Source organism: Sus scrofa, chromosome 7 (assembly GCF_000003025.6).
Source record: "Sus scrofa isolate TJ Tabasco breed Duroc chromosome 7, Sscrofa11.1, whole genome shotgun sequence".
Classification (NCBI taxonomy): domain Eukaryota; kingdom Metazoa; phylum Chordata; class Mammalia; order Artiodactyla; family Suidae; genus Sus; species Sus scrofa.
Window position 1 is genome coordinate 4,204,482 of NC_010449.5, and position 20,614 is coordinate 4,225,095.

Consider the following 20,614-nt stretch of genomic DNA (forward strand, 5'->3'; position numbering starts at 1 on the left):
AAGGGCGCCAAAGCAGAGGCCTGGAAACGACTTGAAAGGAGAGACAGGCCAGACCTGGCGGCCGAGTGTGTTTTCTTTCCGGGAGATGCTGCGAGGCGTGCAGAAGTGCACAGCCACCGAGCGTGCAAGAGCCAGGACTGGACCAGCGCCATTCCAAGGCCACCAGGGGCTGTGGCATCGCAGTTATCCCCCCCACAGATCGTCTTTTACAGCTGGCTTGGCCTCCAACCCAGACCAGACAGGGGGCGGGTTGTTGCGGGTCCAGTTTTACACCATTAAAGCAAACCGGTTCCTCCTAAGGGGTTCTGAGCTTCCAACTGTTTGAGCCACAATAGAAAGAGCCCAGATCAACAAAAGCAGGTAGAGCATCACGTTTTTCTTGGGCCAGCATCCCCACCTCTTCCCCCTGAAAATGACTCTCCCAGGCCCTCACCCTCCACCAAAGCATTGTGCTGTCTCTCCAAATAAAAATAGAGCCAGCAGGGCGAGGAGATGGGGCAGGAAGGCTGAGCGGTGACCTTCCGCGTTGTTAACTTCCTCACTGCCTCTTGGAGGAATCAATGGCCATCCTGCGCCCGCAGAGGAAGCCCTGGGCCTCATGCAGGACCGGGGACAACGACATGCTGAGATCAGCTTAATGAAAGCACCCGTGACACCCACCCCTGTCTGAAAACGCTGTCATGAAGATGCAGCTAATGTGGATGTGCTGGGTCAGCAAGCAACGCCAGGACCTGGGTGCGGAGGGAAGGAAGGGCTTCTCCTGTTCATTGCGGCGTGTGCTCTGGGGAGTTTGCACGGGTCCTGGCATCTGTCTGTAGCAGCGCAGTGCTGCATAACTGCACGCCACCAGGTCCAGCTGCAGGAGGCCGGCCTGGGGAGGTGGTTTGCAAACAGCTGCACAGCAGCAGGGAAGCATCCTCTGTCTGCCACTTCCTGCCCTGCCTGGTTGCCCCCAGCCGCCACCTGTGACACACAGGGCTTGCGTGCATCTCGGGAGAGATGAAGCAGAGCACATGGGAGTGACCGGGGCGGGGTGGGGGGAACCCACTCTGCTGAAAACAGATCCCTGGATTCTGGGCTTTGTCTTCTTTCAGAAAGACATTTTGCATATGGTTGAAAGTAAATAAAATAATGAGGTGAGAAAGAAGAAAGGAAAACCATTTTCAAAAGACAGCCATTAATTCCCTGGGGCGAGCAGCCCTCGGAGTCTAGAAAAGGCTGAGCCAGCGTCCCTCTTTGGGGACAAGCCCACCGCCGGAGCAGAGTGGGCAGCTGCGTGGAATCCGGAGCTGGTGCACCAGCCGAACCTGGGAAGCCAGCGGCGCCCTGTGACCAGGAGGTGGTCCCCACAGCGGGCGGTCACTAAAAAGGTCAAGCCATCTCCCAGGAATGGGCTCTTTCTCTTTTCAGAGACAAGCCTCCAGTTCTCAGCTTAAGGCATCATGTTTTCCACGTCCCAAGACTGGGACTGTTGCCCCGCAGCAGCCTCTGACCCAACACCCAGCACACTCAGCAGAGTTAGAGACTCCATCTGCTGCGTCCGCCTGAGACACGTAGGGACCACGGAGGAAAAAGAGCAGGAGGCGCCACAGACCAGAGCGCTGGGAACTCCCAAGGATCCCTCAGCCCCTTGACGCCTCTGCAGCTTTGGGCCAGAGCACCAGCGGTCAGCCTCTCATTAAACAGATGGGGCTGAGGGAGGAGCCACATGTGAGAGCCACGTGGCTTCTGGGTCCTTCGCATTTTGGGGACCACGCCCATGGCCTGCGGAAGTTCCCAGGTCGGGGATCTAATGGAGCCACAGCGGTGACAACACTGAATCCTCAACCCACTGAGCCGCCAGGAAACTCCCTTCCCAGCAGGGGTAGGAAGGGGGGACAGGCTGCTCCAGGTGGCGGAGGGGACATTACAGTGAGACAATGAGCCAGTGGGGCGATGATACGGTCTGGTCATTCTTGTCTTGGCCAGAGGCTTCGACTTCTATCTCCTGAACGGGTCTTAAAGTCCAGCATCCCCTGCGCTCTCTTCCGGCCAAGTCTTTGGCCCCTTTGACTACCCTGCTCTGGTCTAAGTGCCCGCCTGTCGCCCTCTGCAGTGTGTGGGAACCCAGAGTATAAGTGGGAAGGGGGAGACGGGGACGCCTGCCCTGGCCTCTTGCTGCTGGATGTGGGCGTTGTGAGGCCCGGGGTTCCCGCTGCCTGCTCCCTGCCAGGCCATCCTGAGGGCAGAGGTGTGCTGCACAGAACAACGGGGCAGCCTGCTCCGACGTTGTCCAGATGGTGACTGATTTCCCCATGGCATCGGCATTTGGAGACTTCTCTGTATTCTAGAAGAAATGAACTGAACAAGGGGATTCGGAATCCCCGAGGCCAAAGACAGTCAAAGAATGATGGTTACGAGGGGCCCAGGCAGGACTAAGAAGAACAGGTTATGTTTGGTTTTTAACTGCCGCGGAGATAGAGCCAAGGTTTGGGTTGTCCTGTCCAAAGGAAAGAAGCCATTCCACGTGGTCATATATTTTAATGCAGGTGTAACAGACTGAAACGACTCCTCGTGCACAGACCCCGACACTCCGCAGCTGCGTCCAGAGCCGGCCCGGTGACAGCAGCTGACTTCTCGCTGGCCTCAGCATTTCCTGTCTCTCGGGCTAGTTGTCAGGTTCTGACAAGTGTACGAATTTTCCCTAAATCTTCATGAAGCACAAACGTTTCTTTTGTGCGGTGGAACGTGGTGTGTGGTGGGGGGGGTGGCTTCTGGCCCATGGCTTGTGTCCTGTCACTTCTAGTCACCTACCGAACTGAGCTGGAAAAAGGGTTGGGAACACCTGCTCCCATCGCCGCCTGAAGGAGGCCACGGGGATGCAGGCAGGTGCCTTGGGGCTGGACTCAGGAGGCCCGTGTGTCAGCACCTGTCCCGCCACCCCCTGGGTCTTGGGGCTCATTCTCACTGCTGTGGGGAAAGGGGAGAGGGGACCGGTCCAGGCTCGGGTTTCTCAGTCTCGGCGTTCCTGCCATCTTGGGACAGATGGCTCTTTGTCGGAAGCGTGGAGGCGGGGGCGGGGGGGGGCTGCTTTCCTCTGCATTGTGGGGTATTTAGCAGGATCTCTGGTCCCCACCCTGCAGAGGCCTGAAGCATCCCCAGCCGTGGTGACAATCCCTCCAAAATATGCAAACATTGATAAATGCCCTGTGGTGGGAGGGGATTTCCCCCAGGAGACCCCCTGGTATAAACCTGCCTCATCTAAGCCAGAAGCCAGATGGGGTCACTGAGCGTGTGATGTGGCTTGTCCAGGTCGGGGTGTGTGCTGAGTACAGACTGTACCCAGCGTGTCAAACATCTGCATAGAAAACAGGAAAATGGAAACCATCTAGTGGCTCTTTCTTTTACGATGTCACATTTTTATTGATTACAGTGATAGTATTTTTAATATGTTGGTTACATACAACAAATTAAAAGTATTAACTTCATCGCCTTTTTTTTTTATGGCTGCGTATGGAAGTTCTTGGGCCAGGGATGGAATCTGAGCTGCAGCTGGGACCTACACCACAGAGTGGCAATGCCAGCTCCTTTAACGCCCTGCCTGTCCAGGTATTGAACCCTCACCTCCACAGTGAGCTAAGCCGCGGCAATCGAATTCCCAACGCACTGCGTCATGGCAGGAATTCTTTTTCTGCAGCTGTGATGGGCCAGACGGCGGAGGCAAGACCGAGTTGACACAGGATCCCTGCAGCACTCTTCAATTCTCGCCCCTCGGTGTATTAAGGTCTCTGTCTCCTCCGTGACAAACTAGGCGACACCTGCAGCATCAGCAGTGAGAGGTGACGTCCTGCCCTGTCCCACAAAGGAAGCAGCAGCAGCCATCCACATCCTGCTCAGGCTGAGGGAAGCAGCGGACCCTGGCAGCCCATGCGGGAGGCCAGGAGGGCCTGCCTCCCCGAGGTGACGTTCCAGGCCCACCGGCCGAGGAGGGAGCCTGGAGCCACACCTGCCTGGAGCAGGAGGCAGGGCCTAAGTGGAGCTGGTGGAGGGTGCTGGGATTTGCTAAGCGCTGTCCATCTCTGCGGCTCTGAATTCCCAAAACAGTCCCGTGAGCTGGATGCTAGGCCAGCTCCATTTTTTTATAAGTGGCCAATAAGAATTTGCTCTAGAAATTCAGGGCATAAGAAATGTTCATTGCTTCATTTTTAATAAATCAAAGTAATTCAGGCTTAGCCCTTTTTTTCCACCCTCATTTCTCACCCTAGTTCCTTCAGGTCTCTAAAAGGCAAAGGCGGAAGGGGGTTAAGGACCTGACATGGTCTCTGTGAGGATGTGGGTTCCATTCCTGGCTTCATTCAGTCGGGCAAGGATCCCACCTTGCTGTGGCTGTGGTGCAGGCCGGCAGCTGCAGCTCCAATTTGACCCCTAGCGTCGGAACTTTCCAATGCCCCAGATGCAGCCATAAAATGAAAGGAAAAAAAAAGACCAAGTCCCTGAGTCATAAGCAAAGAACAGTCAAGGTGGCCCCTCCAGTTTTCTGTCCCCCTTATTCCTGCTGGGCTGTTGCACTGGCCTGCTTGGTACCTTGAAGGGGTCTGCACATTGCTTATGGGGGGACAGAACCAAGAATCGCACCTTCCCAAGAGCTGGGACTGTAACAGCACGGACTCAAATTCCTGGGGCTCCTTCTAGACTCTCCGGACACAGGAAAGCCCTCTCTCTGCTCTACAGCTTTCCCTTTCACTGAACAAACAAACAAACCAAAACCAAACGAAAAGCACCAGCCACATCACCCCCCAGCCTCCACCGGCCCCAAGCACACACCCCATCCTCCAGGCACCAGCTCAGATGAAGTGACTTCAAGCTTTCAAAAATAAAGTCCAAGACGGTGGATTTGGATTCAGCCAAACTCTGCTTTCAGTCCTGCACCACAAACCTCCAGCTAGATAAGGAGCTCAAAAACCTGAATTTCTGGAAACAGAGACCAGAAAAAAAAAAAAAAGGACAACAGACAACATGCAATTTAAGATGCTATAAATGATGCTGTTTCCACAAGTGGAGAGAGCAAGACTCCACGGATCAAGATAATTGCTCAGTATCACGTTTCTGGTAAGTATCAGAGGAGGAACTCAAACCCAAGCCCCCTGCCTCCGCCTAAACACATCACAGGCTGCTCCCCCGCCTCCACGCCCATCCCCAAATTACCCGAGAGCAAGGACAGCGCTGCCAGCTCTTCATAATCACATGCTGGCGGCCTAGGGACGGGGTAGCTGGATCTCCGCGTCCTCAGCTCTATTCCTGGAAGCGCCTTCCCCTTAGGGAGCTCTTATTGTTCTGTGGCTGCCACGCTCCAACTTCCCGAGTTAGGACACGCTTCTCTTAGTCCCTTAGCATAGCTGGAACTCACTGGAACATTTAAACAGAACCTGGCTAGAGGGTGAGATTGGAGTTCCCTCTGCAGCATAGTGGGTTAAGGATCTGGAATTGCCTCTGTGGCAGCAAGGGCTCAATACCCCTCGCAGTGGGTGAAGGATCTGACCCAGGAACTTCCATATGCTGCGGGTGCTGCCAGGAAAAAAAACGGGGGGGGGGTTGAGGTTAACACATCTGATTTACAAGTTATCTTCCTCTCTCAGTTCTCTGCAGAAACAGTTACAAAAAGGACAGTATTCAGTGAATCTATAGTGCTTGAGGGATCTGCAAATCCGTGATTCCCACAGCAGTTTTTTCATTGGGTGAACGTGGATGGAAGGACAGCCGGCTGAGAGGAGGTGTGGAAATGTTTAGCTATTTTATCACGTGCGGTCGGTTGTCAGCCAGGGTAATGGAGTGGCTGATCAAAGTACGCTCTCATAAAATGATAGCATCGATCTTTTTTTTTTTTTTTTTTTTTGTCTTTTTTTTTTTTGCTATTTCTTGGGCCGCTCCCGCAGCATATGGAGGTTCCCAGGCTAGGGGTCTAATCGGAGCTGCAGCTGCCAGCCTAAGCCAGAGCCACAGCAATGCGGGATCCGAGCCGCATCTGCAACCTACACCACAGCTCACGGCAATGCCGGATCCTTAACCCACTGAGCAAGGACAGGGACCGAACCCGCAACCTCATGGTTCCTGGTCGGATTCGTTAACCACTGCGCCACGACGGGAACTCCAGCATCGATCTTAAAGTTGGAAAGGATGTTGGTCATCTGAGTAGGCCCAGCTCGTGGACGGGGCAGAATCTTCACTTCACGTCTGCCTCTCCAGGCTGTGAAATGTATGAGAGCAGCAGAAACAGAGTGGCAGCCCATGTCCCCACAGGGGTGGGAAGAATAGAGTCTAAGGAAACTGCTACAAACATGCCCAACAATGCCGTCTATTGAGGGCTAAGGAGGAAGTGTACTCTGCTAAGTACTCTTGCAAAATGCTACCCAATTAATTGTAACACTGGAAGGATCTATCTATATAAGCACTCCTTATTAACCTACAGGAGAATATAAAACACACAAACATCAAGTACATTGTAACTGCTTACAACTCTGGCTGCCAGCTAAAAACTTATGAACAAAAATCCAGTTACACAAAATTGAACAAAAGAGCCAGATGAAAGAGTGTGTGCCGAACAGTTCCATGTATATAAAGTTAAAAATGGGCAAAACTAGCTGTGGAAAACAGTATGGAGGCGCCTTGAAAAATGGCAAATAGAATTACCACAAGACCTAGCAATTCCACTTCTGGGTATTTACCCAAAAGAATTAAAATCAGGGTCTCTAAGAGATATTTGTACACTCATGTTCATGGCAGCCTTATTCACAACTGCCAAGAGATGGAAGCCACCCAAGTGTGCATCAATGGACGAGTGGATAAACAAAAGTGATATAAACACAGGGAAAGTTTATACCTCACATCAGTGAAATCTACTCAGTAAAACAAATGGACAATTAAAACACACACACATACACAATGGTCAGCCTGAAAAAGGAAGGAAATTCTGACACAGGCTACAGTGTGGATGAACCTTGAGGACATGACATGCGGTGAAATAAGCCAGTCACAAAGGGATAACACTCTTTGATTCCACTTACAAGACGTACCTAGAGGAAGCAAATTCATAGACACAGAAAATAGAATGCCAGAGGCTGGGGGGCGGGGGGGCAGTGGAGAGCTAGTAATTACTGGGGACAGAGTTTCAGTTGTGCAAGATGAAAAGTTCTATGGATGGATAGTGGTGGTGGTGGTACAAACCACAAATGTACTTAATGCGCTGAGCCGAACATTTGGAGATGGAGAAGATGACACATTTTATGTTTTGTGCCCTTCATTACAATTAAAAACAAATCCTTTTTTTAAGAGGGGGAAAAAAGACAAAAAAAAACAGACCGAACTAAACTTTGGTGCAAGATGAGGGCTGGTGCTGGGGGGCAGGGGGTGTGGGGGGGTCTTGGGTGCTGGTCAAGTTCCACTCCGTAGTCTAAGTGCTGGTTGTATGAGTGTTTTCAATTTGTGAACCTTTAAAAACTACATATTTAGGCTTTTGGCACTTTTCTTTCCTTCTTTTTCTTTTTTTTAGGGCCACACCTGCGGCATATGGACATTCCCAGGCTAGGGGGCCAATCAGAACCGAAGCTGCCGGCCTACACCACAGCCACAGCAATGCCAGATCCAAGCCTCATCTGTGACTTGCACCACAGCTCACGGCAACGCCGGATCCTTAACCCACTGAGTGAGGCCAGGGATTGAACCCATGTCCTCATGGATACTAGTCAGGTTCTTAACATGCTGAGCCACCATGGGAACTCCCAGCACTTTTCTGAATGCATGCTGGTTTTTTTTGTAAATATTGCGAAATGATTGCTTCATCCAATTCTTCATCCCCCACCCTCCATTTTACACTTAAAAGAAATTATATTAATGAAAATAAAAACCCGACCACACAGGAAAGGCCCCAAGGATGAAAGATATAACCTGAAGTCTGTGATAACCTACGACAGACTATTAACTTCTGCCTACATTTGGTTCCTGAACAGCTTCTGGGGCGCCCAAGTTCAGGAAGCAACTCCTCTTTGTGCTTTCATTGCTACCTCTTTTTTGCTTTAACTGAAATGTATATTTTATCTTATTGGATTCATTAGGCTATAGCTGATTTCTAGTGTTGAGTCGCTCTCCGCTGTACAGCATAGCGACCCACTCATACATATAGGTCCATTCTTTTTCTCATATTATCTTCCATTATTGGCACGTACAACCAACCCCCAAAAGCCAGATTTTTTTAAAAAACAACTTTATCCTGAGAGTCGCTCCCCTCAAGGGCTGCTCGGCACGACTGGGACTTAGTCACGCTCTCAGAGTGAAAACACCTGGATGTGCAGAGAGCCGGGGGGGGGGGGCTTTGCAGGGATAAGGTAAATCACAGGTGCATCCTTACCTGGCCAGCCCGCAGCTTACTCATTCATCAGGTGCTTAGCAGGCTGGCGCGCCAAGGCCCCTCTCAGCCTGGCAGACTGGCAGCTTTGGATGGGTTCCCAGATTGGCCCCCCGCCCCCTGCCAGGTCCCTTTTCTATTCCCAGTCCAAACCTCTCTCCGTAGGTATCCAAACCCTAAGCCCTGGCTTCTGGCGGATTGTCTCCCCGCCGGGTCCCAGAGCAGAACTGACCCATCGGGTTTGCTCCGTGCGTCTCTGCTTTCCTGTGTCTGCCCGACACGTCCATGGGCTCAGGGTGCGATCTGAACCAGCTTCTCCAGAAGAAGAGGTCTTAGCTCTCCGTCCCGCCGTTTCCTCATCTTCCTCCCGAAGCTTTGACTTTCATCCCACTTCCTTCCCTTGCCACCGGCTGGAAGAAGCCACCTGGGCATCTCATTTCCTTTGGGTCCTTTTAAGCCAGTCTTTTAAAAAATAATTACATTGGGAGTTCCCGCTGGGGTGCCGTGAGTTAAGAATCCAACTTCAGTGGCTTGGGTGGCTGCAGAGTTGCAGGTTCAATCCCCGGCTTGGAGGAGTGGATGAAGGATCCCTCATTGCCGCAGCTGTCGCATAGGTCGCAACTGTGGCTCGGATTCAATCCCTGGCTTGGGAACTTCCATATGCTTCAGGTGCAGCCATAAAATATATATATGTATATATATATATATATATATATATATATATATATGTAGATTATGTGGTAGCACTGCAAATGCTAATCACGCCTCTGCCCCCCACCCCACAGAGGGAGGGACACTGAGGCAGGGAGACGTCACTGCCCCGATCAGCAAGTAGCAAAGCCAGGAAGATTCAAGTCCCACCCGGATGGCACGGCCCTACTATCTCAGGTGTGCCTGGCACCTCACTTACACTCTGATGCGTTCTGGGCGCCTCTGCCACATCCCCAGGGACCACCATGCTTGGGTCTTGCCAGCCTCCCCTAAGCCCTATTAGAACGTTAACTGGGAAGCAGAGGATGCTGGGAATGTAAAGAACTCTTAGACGTGTCTTCACACCGTCACACTCTTTTGTTTTAAATGTCATGTTTACGCTCAGGGCCCTCTGTTTACCTTCAGTGTCACCCCCAGAAAACCAGGGAGCAGTGTGCGTGGCTCAGGAGGAAGCCAGCCTTCGGGAAACACGCTTACCTCCCCAGCGTGGGAACTGGCCTTGCACGAAACATTGGGGAAGAGGAAGGGCTGAGCGGGACAAGTGCAGGATGTGCCATCTTTACGCTGGAGGGGCAGGGAGGCGTGGCTACAAAACAACCCAAATCTGGGGCAGACAATACGCCGCGTTATTTCGGACCCAGCTCTGCTCCCTGGGGGCGCCACGCTCAGAGCCAGCTTGATCCTCTGCCTCTGGGCTTCCAATCCTGGGCAGAACCCCACTGTCTCTGTCCACCCTGGACAGCAGGTGCACGGGGTTCTTTAGAAAGATGCTGCACACATCTGGGGCTGAGGCAGCCACCAAGCATCCAAAGAGAAACCTGGCCCAGGTTTCCCATCAGTTCTGTCAAGAGAGGAACTTTTTTTTTAATATTAATTTTTTTCAGAATTTGCTTAAGATTTTCAGAAAAAAAAATCTCTTTTTTAAGTTGAATGGGGAAAGATATTTCCTAATAATAAGCTTCTATAGCTGCAGACCAGAATAAAGTACAAAATAAAAATAAGTAAAAATTTAAAAATATAAAATTAAAAAATACTGAGTTCTCATTGTGGCTCAGCAGGTTAAGAACCCAACTAGCATCCATGAGGATTCAGGTTCAATGCCTGGCCTTGCTCAGTGGGTTAAGGATCCGGCGCTGCCGTGAGCTGCAGTGTAGGTTGCAGACGTGGCTCACATCTGGTGTTGCTGTGGCTGTGATGTAGGCTGGCAGCGGCAGCTCCGATTCGACCCTTAGCCTGGAAACTTCCCCTATGCTGCAGGTGGAGCCCTACAAAATTTCTTTAAATGCTTCTTTTCCAGTTCTTCAACAAGCCACCAAATCAGAAGTAGTTAGTTACTGAAACCTCCCATGAACACCAGGCTTATAACTCAAAATTTCAGCCCAACTTTCCCCACTCCCTGTTGTGCATCTCTGCTCCCCTGGGCAGAGAAGAGCAGCAATTTTTTCCACCAAGTGGAGCTTCCAGTTCCCCAGGAATCAGCGCTGTAACCTCTGTGACCACGGCCCCCAATTTAAGAAAGCTGCAGACGGCCCGCGCTAAACTCCATCTCACCCTGAGTCTTTTTTCCCCGAGCAGCTTCGCTCCATAAAACAGTCCAAACTTGTGAAAACGCTTTCACATGGTTCTGGCCGCGTGGCAAAGCAGGGGCACGATGCCCTACTTCTGCAGGGTCTGGGCTTTATTGGAGGGAAACAGGCTTTCCTCTGCTCGTTCTTTCCATCACTTCTGGAGACAAGCTCTCCAGCTCCAGCTACTCAAACAAAATGTTCCCCAGTTTTCCTTCCCACACCCGTGACCTCTGTTCCTTGATGAAGTCCCCTGGAAACGGGCCTGGACTGTGTCCAACCAACTTCTCCAGGCTCTTCCATCATGAACGCAACAGATGTTGTTTCACGAGCTTGGGTGTCCTTTGTTCCTCGCCTTTGAGCGTGTGGGTCAGTCTTCGAGGCTCCAGTGGGGAAGGCTGAGGGGTTGCATCAGGCCCAGCCCTGGCCTCACCCTTCTCACCCGAGGGCAGGAGAAGGAAGCCCCTTTGTGTGCACAGCCAACAGGCCTGTGCTTTCCTCTCTAGACGCGGCCAGAGGCTGCGAGCCAGCGGGTAGACAGCATGGGCGCCGGATCGGCCGGTCCAGCCCCGGAGCCAGAAGGGCCCACTTATTTCACACGCAGCCGTGAGATGCTGGACCATTCCTGCAGCCAGACGCATTAAAGCGGGCTGACTTTTGCATCCGTCCCAATCTCTCCTGAGAGCAAGGGCTGGTTCTTTGCGCTGGAGGAAGGGACCGAGCCAGCTTCCTTGGAAGAAATCTCCCTGTGACCTCCACAAAGGCCTGGGCTCCGTTGCCAAGGGAGCCTGGAAACCGAGGAGGCGGCGCCGTTAGAGGGCGGCATGAGCTAAGCCAGAGCTCGGAGCTGGCTCCTCGTTGCAATTACAGGCTGTCTCAGAGCAGAAGCGCCAGGGTTCCAGTGTCAGCAGAAAAGCAAGTTAGAAAGAGGCAAGGGAGGGGAGGCTGGGAGAGAGCAACATCCCCCAAGCCCAAGCAGTGCCAGGGAGACACTGCTCTTGGGAGAGCCGGGCTGCGTGTCCCAGCACATGCTCCCGGGATAAACCCGGGGAGAGAGAGGCTTCGGGGGAGGCTGGCACCTCCCGACCCATTAGCCCGCCTTTGATGGGCTCCCTGGCCTCTGGGCCAGGAAGCCAGGGTGCGTGGCCAGACCCCAAGCAGGCAGGCGCAAGGGGGACCCGGGCAAGGCCCTGAGTGGCCCTTCATTCTCAGACTCCTGGAACAAGAGGACAAAGGAGCGTCCAGATGCTGGTAGATGCCAGAGCCACGGCTGGGTTTTAGCGGGAAGGGCGAAATTTGACCCCACCCATCAGGACCCAGCCTCTTTGCCAGTGTATGGGGTGACCCAGTTCTGAGCGCAGCGCCTGGCTCTGAGCAGACCTGCATCAGCCTCCCGGCTCGCGGCCCCAGCCCTGCCAGAGAGCTCAGGACAGGCCATCTTTCCACAGGACAGGAAGGAGCTGGCACTTGGGTGGCCCCTGGAAAAGCGGCTCTGCATCTCAAAGGCCTCCCTGAGGATGGAGGACTGGCCTCGGCCCCTCCTCCCACAGCACCCCACATTCTGATTCACGGGGTGCCCCACCCTCCACCCCTGGAGAGCAGAACCAGAGCCGCCGCGGCCGGGCCTCACCTCCTCCAGGTCACCAGGGCCAGGAACTGGGGTGCTTGTGCAACCTGATTATTCATCTCCTCCCACGAGCCCTTCGGGGCGGTGGCCCTGTCCACGATGCCACACCGGGGGCACTTCTGAATGACAGGCTCTGCCCTAGAAGGCCCAGGCAGGTTCGAGTGTCACACAGAAGGTGACAGGTCCCCAAAGTTCCAGCCCTGGGTTCTCCCCCCATGGTCGGGCCCGAGGTTCTCCTTCCCTTCTCACTCCCCTCCCTGGTTCACTTTCATTTCCTGTCCTCCCCCAGGACCCAGCCTGGCAGGCAAGCCCTGAGCTCACCCCCAGATTGCAGGGTGCCTGTGGTTCAGCCCATTGCTCTGGCTGACATTTCCTTATGGAGCAATTCCTTGGGTTTTTTTTTTTTTTTTTTGAGCACCACTCACAGATTTTGTTTCAATTCTGCCTACTGAAAGCCAGGCACGGGTCCTGAGCGGGCGGCGTAGCAAGGCTGACGGTACCAGGACCTCCGCGTCCCAGCCCTGCACACGTGGCCCTTGGGAGCAGCCTCTGGGCCTCCTCCCCCCTCCCCCGTCCACGCGTTGGTCCAAGTGAGAGGGACGGCAGAGCCTCTAAACTGGGCGCATGCTAATTATAGAAGCGAGCCTCACCATCGAGAATAGAACGCCTTTGGAACTGAATGGAAACTTCACGCTGCCGGGAGAGTTTCCAGTGTCCAACAGCGCTGGGCAAGGTATTCCGACAAGTTCCCCACTGACAGCAATGTTAAAGCTGGACGAGATGTCAAAGAACTCCGTGTCTTTCTGGTTTAATTTTGAATTATTGAGCAGGAAAGAATATTGGCTATTGATGTGGGAATCGGAAAGGGCGGAGGTTCCTTCCTCTCCCATCACCCCGGCTTCCGAAAGCAAGTTAAACCTTAACTATTCAGCCTGAAAAAAGGGGATTCCACCATGTGGATGGGCCTGGAGGACACGGCGCTCCGTGAAGTAAGCCAGACGCGTGGAGAGAGCAGTCCTGTGTGAGTTCACTTATGGGTAGAATCTAAAACAGTCAGATGCAGGGACTTCCGTGGTGGCTCAGTGGTAACAAACCCGACTAGTATCCGTAAGGACACGAGTTCGATCCCTGGCCTCGCTCAGTGAGTTAAGGAGCCAGCGTTGCCATGAGCTGTGGTGTAGGCTGCAGGCGATGCTCGGGTCCCTCGATGCTGTGGCTGTGGTGTAGACCGGCAGCCAAAGCTCTGATTTGACCCCTAGCCTGGGAATTTCTATATGCCCTAGATTTGGCCCTAAAAAAGGCACAAAAAAAAAAGGCAAAGAACGTTGCAAAGAGGATAGATCTAAAATGAAATCTTGGCGTGCCCATCGTGGCGCAGTGGTTAACGAATCGACTAGGAACCATGAGGTTGCGGGTTCGATCCCTGCCCTTGCTCAGTGGGTTAACGATCCGGCGTTGCATGAGCTGTGGTGTAGGTTGCAGACCTGGCTCGGATCCTGCGTTGCTGTGGCTCTGGCATAAGCTGGCAGCTACAGCTCCGATTCAACCCCTAGCCTGGGAATCTCCATATGCCGCAGGAGTGGCCCAAGAAATGGCAAAAAAATAAAATAAAAATAAAATGAAATGAAATCTTGCCACAAGCAGAGACACACACACACACACACACACACAATGGTGACTCCGGAGAGTTAAGGGCGTGTTAACTAGTGCACGGTGTGATCTTTTCACAGCGTATCCATACATCAAAATACCAAACTGTGGAGTTCCCGCTGCTGCACAATGGGATCAGCAGTGTCTGCACAGCACCAGGACGTAGCCTTGATCTCTGGCCTAGCCTGGCAGAGTGGTTAAAGGATCCGGCGTTGCCAAAGCTGACAGAGGTGGCAACTGTGGCTCAGATCTGATCTCTGGGCCTGGGAACTCCATACACCACAGGGTGGCCAAAAGAGGAAAAAAAAAAATCAGCTTGTACATTTTAGATAGATATAATTTTTCTACGTCAAAGATACCTCTTTGGTGTGCAGTGGCTTAAAGCAGAAACTCAGTTCCCAGACCAGGAATTGAATCCCAGCCACAGTGGTGAAAGTGCCAAATCCTAACCACTAGACCACCAGGGAACTCCCCAAAAATACTTCTTTAAAAAAAAAAAAATTTTAAATGGAAAGCAGCAAACGTGGTGTAGCAAGAATGCCAAGGGGATGCATGGAAGGGCAGCAGAAGAGGCAGGCCCCCCGCCACTGTGAGAAGGCCGGCAAAGGGGCCCAGCCGCCAGACCGAGGAGGCCTCCGGGCCGGCCCCACAGCCCCAGGACGGCCACTGGGTACCATATTTTCACGTTGACGGTGACTTTGCCCAGACAGAGGATGTTGTCACTTCCTGAAATCTTCAGGCATAGGAAATACAGCCATCAGACTGTGCTGAATACAACCGCCCGGAAAGGGCCGGAAGGAGTGAAAATCGGCCTTGAAAATAAGCCTTGATCCTCGTACATTATGTAACTCAGCAGAAACCTAGCATCGCTTCTGGCCGGAGGCTCTCCAAACATTTGGGGAATGCGGCCTTTTAAGAGCTGTTTGCTGAGGTGACCCTGGATGCCCATGGCCTGCTGGGACCCAGCCCTGACCGTGGCGGGGGAGGGAGCAGAGCTCAGCTAAACTCCTGTTCAGGGTCGGAAGCGTGTCTCTCAGGCCCACCGGCCTGACGCCTTGCTCGGGTGGGAAGCGTATTTCCAGAGCATGCTTCTGCCTTGGGAAACAGAGAGGAATAGCCTGCAAAGGGTAACACACGGACTTGCGTGGGGTCTGAGCTCCCCCGTGGGAATGAGCCATCTCCCTCTCTGCGTATCACAGGCCGGTTCACGACGGCTGACCGGGCCCGGCTTCAATGCTCTCCTAGCCCCACTGACCTATGAAACCAAAGCCAGATAAGATACCACTGCAGAGCACAGCGCGCTCAGAGGAGATGTCTTTCAAGCAATGCTTCCCAGATATTTTTGTGTGCAACTCAGTGCAAGGAACACGTCTTCCACCTCTACCCAGTAACACACGACCTGGGCACACGCAACTGAAACACACGGCCCGGGCACACGCAACTAAAACACCACGACCCGGGCGCACGCAACTGAAACAAACATTCATGAAATGATAGCTAACCTTACTCTGGGCCATAGGTACAATCTGGAATCTTCTGCTGTTTCATTTGTTAGAATACTGGACATAGCTTACTAGCAGGCCACAACTCGTGGTTTGAGAAACACTGGCTAGGGGCCTTCCAAACAGGGAGAGAGACTAAACACGCATTTTCACCTCTCCCTCCAGAGAGCCTTTTTTTTTCTTTTTTTTGGTCTTTTTAGGGCCGCACCTGAGGCATCTGGAAGTTCCCAGGCTAGGGGTCCAATCGGAGCTGCAGCCTCCAGCCTCTACCACAGCCACAGCAACACAGGATCCAAGCCACTTCTGGGACCTATACCACAGCTCACAGCAACGCCAGATATTTAACCCACTGAGTGAGACCAGGGATCGTACCCGCATCTTCATGGATACGAGTCGGGTTCATTACTGCTGAGCCACAGTGGGAACCCAGAGAGCCTATTAAAATGGTCATAAAGGAACAAAATGGCATAAACGCACAAGGACGAAGAGCAGAGCAGAGACATCAGCAGATAGGAGACTTCAACAAGCTCTTAGAAGACAGATCACCACGACTCCATCACAGTAAGTGACAGAAGAAGCCACAGCTGCTGGGTGGACAACCTCGGTTTCCCACCAGAAATGCTTGTCTTATTCTTCTCTGAAATAAGAATCAGATTTTCTTGAAAGACCTCAAGCTCAGAGTTGCCAGGGCGGTGCAGCAGAAACGAATGTAGGGTGTATCTGCTGCTTACATCTGATCCCTGACCTGGGAACTCCATATGCTGCGGGGGGGGGCAGCCAAGAAAGAAAATTAATAAAAATGAAATAAGATGATCAATTATTTTATTCCCTTATCTAGTGACTCATTTAGAGTCACTAGAGAAAGGGCCTCAACACCTCATTTTGGACCCAGGGTCTTGATGGAATGTCTGCCATGAAGGGATTAATTCTGGGAAATAGTCTACCGTTTTAAAAAGAGTTAGAGGGAGAGATTGTCGCAATTTCTGCCTCTGAACTATAAGCCGCAGCCGTATCTTGGCCACGAAGGGATCGACCCAGCGCATCCTGGCAAACAAATGGATTTTTTTTTTTTAAACCTGGGTTCCGGATGATGTTATTCACCCCTAAATTAATCCACCACAGAGCCACCGAACCCCAGGGCTTCTCACTTGGCACCTGCGTACATCTACTTGTTGTAGAACCACTTTCACTGAGCTTTCTTCACTTCGAGCAAAGCATCCCCACGGAGAAAACAAGGCACATGGTCACAAAACTCCACCACGCCAGGGACAAACTGAGAAGCCTTGAACTTCCAAGGAGGGAAAAGCCAGAGCATCAAGAACAAGACTGATAACGGACAAGGACAGCCTTGGCTGCCAGAAGGACCATGGATGACCTCGAAGTGCTCAGAGAAAACCATATGCTCCTTCAAACTCGATAATCAGCCAAAGTGCTGACCAAGCATGAAAGCAGGTAAAAGCATTTTTAGACATTCACGGATTCAACCAATTTATCTCCCGTACACTTTTAACTAAGAGCTAGTAGTTGACAGGTTTTAGGGAAAGACAGCAATAAAAACCAAGAAAAGCAAGGCTAGGCCCTTCAGGAGCCAGTGAGCCCAGCCCGCAGGGCAGGGAGGAGGGCAGCTGTTCCGTCGGCCTCAAGAATAACCAGCCCGGTGGCAGCAGAAAGGTGAAGCGACCCAGGACAAAAATAATTAACTCGACAGAGTAGATCACGTGGCACATCTAGTGACAAAGTGCTAATCAGAACGCAATTAAAGACATTGCATTCATTACCTGTGGCTGCATCACTGATGACCCCAAGTCGCACAGACTTGAAACAATCACCATGTGTTAATGTCACCATGTCTGAGGATCAGGAATCTGGGAACAGCTGGGCTGGGTGATCCTGGCTCAGAGCCCCTCCCCGGGCTGCAGTCAAGACTAACCCCAGTCACCCGCATCTCCACCAGGCCTGTGGGCTTAGCTCCCAGCGCGGATGCTCACAGAACTGCTGGCAGGAGGCTTCGGCTTCTCTCCATGTGGATCTGGCCATAGGGCTGAGTGAGTGGCCTCCCCTTGTGGCAGCCCTTTTCCCCAGAGCAGGCAATGCATGAGAAAGATGGAGGCTGTGATGGCTTTTTAGGACCTCGTCTCAGAAGCCATACGTCCCTGCTTCCACCATTTTCTACTTGTTAGAAGCGATTCACGAAGCAGAGCCCACATATGAGGCAGACGAAATGGGGCTTTTACGCTTTGGGGTTTGTTTTTTGTTTTGTTTTGTTTTTTGCTTTTTAGAGCTGCACCCACAGCATATAGAGGTTCCCAGGCTAGGGGCTGTAGCCACCGGCCCTACACCACAGCCACAGCAATGCGGGATCTGGATCCTTACACCACTGGGCGAGGCCAGGGATCGAACCTGCGTCCTCATGGATACTAGTCTGATTCTCACTCTGTCCCATCATCAAGATTCTCTCCAATTAAAACCATTAAAAGGGTTCCCGTTGTGGCTGAGTGTCTTATGAACCCAACTAGTATCCCCATGACGTGAGTTTGATCCCTGGACTTGCTCAGTGGGTTAAAGGATCCATCGCTGCTGTGACCTCTGGTGTGGGTCACAGACGCAGCTCGGATCCCCCCGCTGCTGTGGCTGTGGGCTAGGACAACAACTGCAGCTCCGATTGAACCCCTAGCCTGGGAACTTCCACATGCTGCAGGTTTGGCCCTAAAAAAAAAAGCAAAACAAAAAACAAGAAAAACCCCAATAATAACAAAAATATTTTCCCGGTGAGAGTAGGAATTACTCAAAACAGTTTCCCCAACAGGGCGGCGACATTGAGCCGACTGTCCCAGGGACCTGGACGAGGTGAGTGTGGGAGTTTGCAGGTGAAGGTGGAGCAGTCTCGAGAAGGGTGGGGCTGGATTTGAGGAGTGAGGCCTCTCCAGGTCTGTTAGGGCCCGGGCCTTGCCCGGTACAGCTCACCTTCCTGCAGACACACCTCCAGGGAGGCAGGGCGACTTCGACAGGACAAACCAGCAGGTCTCCAGCATGACAAGCGCAAGAAAAGGCCACACCGTGAGAGCAGACCGTTGGGGCTGGCCACCAAGAGCACCTGTCTTCTTTCTAACCAGAGATGATGGTGACATGAACGCCACCCGGGCACCAAGCAAAGCCAGGCAAGCCGAACCCCCTCCACCCCATGTGCTCTCGGGGTCCACTGTCTCTCCGCCAAACTCCCCACAGGACTGCAGGGCATTGGGGCTGTCAGTTTCTGGTCCCACCTCATCCTCTGATTAAGTCACCAGAGAGCACTGATTTTCTAGCTATAATGGACACTCTAATGCTTGCCTTTTTTGGGGGGTCTTTTTAGGGCCATACCCAAGGCATATGGAGGTTCCTAGGCTAGGGGTCAAATCGGAGCTGCAGCTGCTGGCCTGCACCACAGCCACAGCCACATGAGACCTGAGCCTCATCTACGACCAACACCACAGTTCAAGATAACACCGGATCTTTAACCCCCTGAGCAAGGCCAGGGATCAAACCTGCATCCTCAAGAATACCAGTCGGGTTCATTACTGCTGAGCCATGACGGGAACTCCTACTGCTTGTCTTATGAACTCTTACTGCTTGGAATGGGTTGACTGGTCACTGTCACTTCTTGACATTTGCGTCTCCCAGGCTCCTGCGACCCCTGCCTCCTGGTTCTTGAGGCCGCGCACCGGCGCCCCCCAGCCGCGCTCCCCATCTGCCGCTGGCCCTTCCCGGAGCCCCGAGCGGTTCCCTCTGCGCCTGCCTCTGCACACCTCCCATGAGCAGTCGGACCTTCTGTACGCTTCACCCACCCTGTGTGCTCCCATGAGCCCCACTTGGCAGTGGCATCCCGGTTACAGATCTGCAACCAGCCCCCCCCCAAAGGAGGAAATCTGCAGCTGCTGTCTCGGGAGTGATCCAGGTTCCAGCAAAAACCAGGCACCGAAGGAGAGAGAGAAGTGAGACCGAAACACCTCGGACTCAAACGCAGTTAAGCCTGGGACTTGAACCCAGTTTTTTAAATGAGAATCCCTCACTTGGTGTCTGGACTCACTGAGGCTCAGGTTCTTTGTGTCTCAGCACAGAAGGAATTCGGCCAGAGACAGTGATAGGCAAGAAATAGATTTAATACATCTATGAAGAAAGGACACTTGTGAGAGATGCAGGCGGGCAGGTGGGGAGGCTCTGCCCCGAGGATCAGGTGGGCTACAGTTTTATCATCCAAGGGGAGTTGGCAGGGGTGGGTGGGGGGACCAACTTGTTTCTCATTCTTCGAGTAGAAACATGCTCACATCTCTAGCTCCTCCTTCACATCTGGCAAGAGAGCATCTGACCCTGTGAGGTCAAAGGAGGCCTGTCGTGGTGCTTATTCAAATCAGTAGCAGTGGCAATGACCTGAGGCATATCTCATGCTTTTAGTTCTGGTTTTATAGTTAAGCAAGGCTGCTTTGTTCCATGATGTTCTGATGGCTTCTTGAGCCATCGTGAACTTACAGTGATCTTCCAAAGTCCCTAGGTTTGCCTCTCTATCTCTGGTCGCCTACTGGGACTTCTGCAACTACCTGTGTAACTATCCTACTCTAACTGTCCCTATCAGAAGGGCAGCAGGGGAGAGAGAAGCAGAGCAGCACAAGTTCCAGCCTCTCCTGGGTGATGAATCAGATCCCCCTGGACCACAAGAGCCCCTGCACTGGACCACAAGAAACCTCTCAGCTGTTCCCCGTGCATGTGTCCTGGCTTCAGCCACACAAGTGTAGCTTTTAACTCTCTGGTACAAACAGCATCTGTTTTCAGCCTTATTTGGAGGCGGGGGAAGGGAGGGTTATTTGAGGCATCTTATGTGAAGAATTCACTGAACGGAAGGTTGTTCCTATTTAATTAGAACAAATAAAAGCCAAAATTGCTATGCAAAATAGAAGTCAACCAGCCACCATAAGCATGAACAGCAGGGTTTGGTGCCACCTGCCTCCTTGCAAGTGGGCATCTCTGACTGGCATCCTGACCACCAGCTGTTTAGACACATTCCTAGAAGCATTGTTTCAAGCTATCGGAACTTGGCCGTTTAGAAGGTGCTAGAAACTAGTGCAACACTCTTAGCCACATGGCCCAAACGAAAAAGCAAATCATTCCTATTTAATGACTAATAATGAAACAATAAGGTTATGCCCAC

At 52.4% G+C, this 20,614-nt stretch overlaps 2 long non-coding RNA genes across 2 annotated transcripts; one reads left to right on the forward strand and one right to left on the reverse strand.

Annotated features, from left to right (window-relative positions):
* LOC110261766 lies at positions 3,376-5,871 on the reverse strand. Its single transcript, XR_002346275.1, has 2 exons — positions 4,804-5,871; positions 3,376-3,797 (listed from the first exon to the last, which is right to left on the reverse strand). It is a non-coding gene; the product is annotated as an uncharacterized LOC110261766 (long non-coding RNA).
* LOC110261767 lies at positions 10,298-18,819 on the forward strand. The gene is made up of 3 exons (XR_002346276.1): positions 10,298-13,301; positions 18,239-18,279; positions 18,407-18,819. It is a non-coding gene; the product is annotated as an uncharacterized LOC110261767 (long non-coding RNA).